Here is a 5,341-nt window from a genome sequence, read left to right on the forward strand (position 1 = left end):
ACCCTGAAAGCCTTCCTAGCACCCTCCACATTCTTTTCATTTCTTCCCTGACCTATAACCTCTCAGTTGAAGTAAATACACATCTTGGAAAATAAATAACACATCCCTGTACTCCTCTCTTTTAGTTTGTGCAACTGTCAGTTTGCTGCCATGAGTGAAAAAGAAAAAGAGCACAGTTGATGAGGACTAGAAATTTGAGAAGGAGAGAGAAGCATACTTGGCACCCTTACCAAAAAATTCACACACACACATATATATATATATGGTGGTGAAGGAGGCTGCCTTTCTGCCCAGCAAAACTTCCATCTCTCAGAGCTAAAGCCAGAGAGTGGAGGTGAGTTAAAAATCTCCTTCTGCTTTATTTTCCCACCTGCCACAGGCTATGGCATTAGCAGGGGAGCGTATAGGTCATGATCTTTTAGTTTCAACCCAGCCTATGTGTCACTGCAGCAGATGGAATTTCCCTCTGTTCTCTAAAATGTGGTCTTCTAGTATCCATAGTTTCTAGGTGCTTCATTCATTTAGTTTTATTTGGTTTTAGGATCTTTATTTAGTTTTATAAAAAGTTGCCATTACCAAGAGTGTTTAAAACATCTTAATCACAGATTACTGTTTTAAATTATTTGCTGAGAATTTCTGGTTGTAAATAGATTTTTATATTTCTTTGGAAATTAAATGTATATAACTTTGTAAATAACTCATTTACATAATTTATTTTAATAAAAACCTATTTGTGGTTCTTCTACCATCATATTCATTTCAAAATCTGCCTTCCTTTCCCTAGATAATGGTCCTAAGGAAAATGCTTGAGATGATTTGAGAAACAAACAATATAAAAAGAGGAAAAATAACTTTGTTTTATTTACGGACTTTTCTTTTTGTTTTTAAAGATGTATTTATTTATTTATTTATTTGAGAGAGAGAGAGAGAGAGAAAGAGAAGGGGGAGGAGCAGAGGGAGAGGGAGAGAGAAAGAAAAGCAGACTCCCCATTGAGCACAGAGTCCAATGTGGGGCTCGACCTCAGGACCCTGAGACCACACCCCAGCTGAAGTCAAGAGTCAGATGCTCAACCAACACAGCCACGTAGGTGCTCCTATCTAAGGACTTTTAAAAACTGATGGCATCAGATGAATTTGATTAAACTGCTTCAGGGACAAAATGTCCATTGAAAATATCAGAGACATCATCTTCTAGATGGAGACAAATGTAAATGGCAGCCAACTCTGCAATAATGAAATTTCAGGTCTATTTACTTACAGAAAGTCTAGGATTTAGCACTGCATGCAAATCTTCAAGCCACAAAAACACTGCAGAAAGATGAAACAATAAAAGTGGCATGCCAAAAGGTTTCAATTAAATGTAAAGCCATGAATGCAATTTAATTGGGATCTCCTTTCAGGGCCAGAAATGGGGCCTCCTGCTCTGTCAGGGTTGTGTCTTGCTGTGGCTTATGTGTGAACAGCTACATGCTGAGGGTCTTGCAGTCACTCTTTACATCAAAGCTGTAAGTCAGGCTTCTCCAGTGACTTTAAAGCAAGTTAAATAAACACCCATCAGGGAAGAGAGGAAAAGCTGTGGTTGAGAAAAACAGAGAGAATTCAAAACAGCAAGAAGCAACAGATATGATAGAGAGCCACTTTGTCCACCCCCATTTGGCAGGGCCAAGGATATGACCTCCTCGAGTTTCTCAGAACTGTGGTGAACACAGCAATATGCTGTGCGGGTCCGCCTTCAAGAATGGACTCACTGCTCAGCTGAGAGGGCTGGAGCCAGCAGTGGACAGAAATTTCAGGGTCAGCCTCCTCTATCTAGAACTGCTTTCCCCAGGGTCATACCCTCCTTGGGGCAGCCTATATCCAATGACCTAGCAAGCTGTGGGCATAAAGGTTCAGTCATTAATGTATGCAGTTAGATTAATTCCAGGTGGCCCTCATGTATCAAAACCACAATAAAATAAATATAAAAAGAGGATGAAGTAGAGAATAAAATAATACCAGGTGGTAGGATTAGAATACAAAGCACATTCTATAAAGTCCTATACACTCACTAGTGGTGGGCTGCAAATTTGAGTTTCATAAGAAATGTATCCTCTGGGGCACCTGGGTAGCTCAGTTGGTTAAGTGTCTAATTTAATTTTGGCTCAGGTCATGAGATCAAGCCCCATGTGGGGCTCTGTGCTGGGCATGGAGCCTGCTTGAGATTCTCTCTCCCTGTCCCTCTGCCCCCTCTCCTGCCCATACTCTCTCTCCAGGAGGGAGGGAGGGAGGGAGAGAGAGAGAGAGAGAGAGAGAGAGAGAGAGAGAGAGAGAGAGAGAAATGTGCTCTCTGGTTCCAGGGAAAATAGCAGAATAGGAGAACCCTAAGCTTACCTCCTCCCATGATACAACTAGATAACACATCACGTAAATAACCCAGGAAATGACCCACAGACTGGAAGAACAAGCTCCACAACTAAATGTAGAGAAGAGGCCACATCAGATTGAGTAGGAAGGGCAGAGACACGGTGAGGAGCTAGGCAGACACATGAGACTGCCTGCAGGAGAGAGGAAGCCTCTGGTGTGGAGAAGGGAGAGAAAAAGACTATCACACTGGGGAGCCTGCACAGGGAAGACAAATCCTCACAATATTTGGCAAAAACTAGAGGGGCCAAATTTCATGAGTTCTCACAACCAGGGGGACTTGAAACCTGGTCCAGGTTTAACAGTCAGTGGGCTCAGCTCTGGGGGAAAGAGGGTGATAGAAAGCCAAGTCCCCAGCCTTAAGGAGACAGCACAACAAACAGCCTGTAGAAATGCAGCATAGAAGCATCAGTTTGAAAAATGCCTGGAGCATGGGAGAGAGAATTATTTACTGTCCCAGAAGGACAGAGATCACTAGGAGATTTCAAAAACAAAGGAGCTGGCAGGCACCATTCCCACCTCTGCCTACCCCTCCCCCCAGAACAAACACACAGACAACTGTGAGAACCAGCATGGCACCAGCAGGCTTTGTGGGTCCCCTTCCCTAGAAGACCTGAGCAAACCTTGCCAACACCAAGTCTCTCAACAGCTTGCTTTGCCAGGCCTTACTAGTGGCCACCAGCCACCTCCCAAAGAGGATGTACACACCTTGTTAAAACTGCACACCTTCCCCCACATGCTTTGTGGATGGGCCCAGCCAGCCTTGATTTCAGTGGTGGCTACAAGTCCCCTGTGGAAGAGAACCAGCTCACAAAACTTGCAGGCACTACACACCCCATCCACACATGCTTTGGAGATTGATCCCCACTGGCTATGTCTTGGCAGCAGAGGCATATCCCCTCTGGCAGAGGACCACTACCACCTGGTTAAGAGCTCATGCTCCATCCACTACTTTCAAGGTCAGGAGACTTAGCTGACTTTCCTAACACAGAAACAAACACAGAGAGTTAGACAAAATAATAAAACAGAAGAACATGTCCCAAATGACAAGACAGGACAAAATTATAGCAAGAGACCTAGCACAACAGAGATAAGTAATACACCTGTTAGAAAATTTAAAGTAATGATCATAAAGACACACAATGGACTTGAGAAAAGAGTAGAGGACATTAGTCAGACCCTTCACAGAGATAAAAAAAAAAAAAAAAGAATCATTCAGAGATGAAAAGCACAATAATTGAAATTAAAAATATACCAAATGGAATAAATAGCAGGCTGGAGGAAGCGGAAAAGTGGAAGAACAAATCAGCAACCTAAAGGATAGAGTAATGTAAAGTAATCAAACTGAGTTGGTAAAGAAAAAAGAAATTACACAAAATGAAGATAGACTTAGGGAACTCAGTAACTCCATAAACTGTAATAACATTCACATATAGGGATCTCAGAAGAAGAGAAAAGGGGCATAAAATTTCTTTGAAGAAATAATAGCTGAAAATTTCCCTAATCTGAGGAAGGAAACAAAAATCTAGGAGGCATAGAAATACACCGACAAAATTAACTCAAGGATGCCCACAAAAAGAAAAGTAATAATTAAAATGGCAAAAATTAGTGATAAAGAGATCATTTTAAAAGTAGCAAGAGAAAAGAAAATAATTACATACAAGGGGAAACCCATAACGCTATTTGTGGATTTTTCAGAAGAAACACTATAGGCAAGAAGAGAGTTATATGATATATTCAAAGCGCTGAAAGGAAAAAAAAAAATCTGCAGCCAAGAGTACTCTATCCAGCAAGGCTATCTATCATTCAGAATAGAAGGAGAGATAACAAGTTTCCGACGCAAATTAAAGTTAAGGGAATTCATGACCACAAAACCAGCCCTACAAGAAATGTTAAAGGGAACTCTCTGGGTGGAAAAGAAAGACCAAAACAAAAGAAAAAGTAGGAAGCACAAAAGCAGTAAAAATAAGTGTATCTATAAAAATCAGTCAAAAGACTCATAAAATAAAAGATGTAAAGTATGACACCATACACCTAAAATGTGGAGAGGAGTAAGAAAAGATTCAAATTTAAGTGACCATCAACTTAATATTAACTGTTGTAGGGGCAGCCCGGGTGGCTCAGCAGTTTAGCGCTGCCTTCAACCCAGAGCCTGATCCTGGAGATCCAGGATCGAGTCCCACATGAGGCTCCCTGCATGGAGCCTGCTTCTCCCTCTGCCTGTGTCTCTGCCTGTCTCTCTCTCTGATAGATAAATAAATAAAATCTTAAAAAAATATATTAACTGTTGTACACCTAAAATGTTATTTATAAACCAAGTAGTAATCATATTCAAAAACCAGTAATAGATATGCAAAAAATAAAGAGAAAGGAATCCAATTGTATCACTAAAGAAAGTCAACTTATGGTGAGAAAAGGGATAAAAAGAAGAAAGGAACAGAAAAGATCTACAAAAACAACACAAAACAAATAACAAAATTGTAATAAATACATGCCTATCAATAATTATGTTGAATTTAAATGGACTAAATACTCCAGTCAAAAAACACGGGGTGATAGAATGGACAAGAAAGAAAGAAAAAAGAAAGAGAGACAGAAAGAACAGAAAGACAGACAAGACCCATCTATATGCTGCCCATCAGAGATTCATTTCAGACTTAAAGATACATGCAGATTGAAAGTGAGGGGATGAAATATTTACCATGCAAATAGATGCGAAAAGAAAGCCAGGATAGCAATACTTATATTGGACAAAACAGACTTTAAAACAAAGATTGGAACAAGAGACAAAGAAGGACATTATATAATCATTAAGAGGACATTCCAACAAAAAGACATAACAATTGTAAATATTTATGCACCCAATATGGAAGTACTCAAATACATAAAACAGTTAATAACAAACATAAAGGAACTAATCTATAGTAATATAATAATACTA

This window comes from Canis lupus, chromosome 11, assembly GCF_011100685.1.
Source record: "Canis lupus familiaris isolate Mischka breed German Shepherd chromosome 11, alternate assembly UU_Cfam_GSD_1.0, whole genome shotgun sequence".
NCBI lineage: Eukaryota > Metazoa > Chordata > Mammalia > Carnivora > Canidae > Canis > Canis lupus.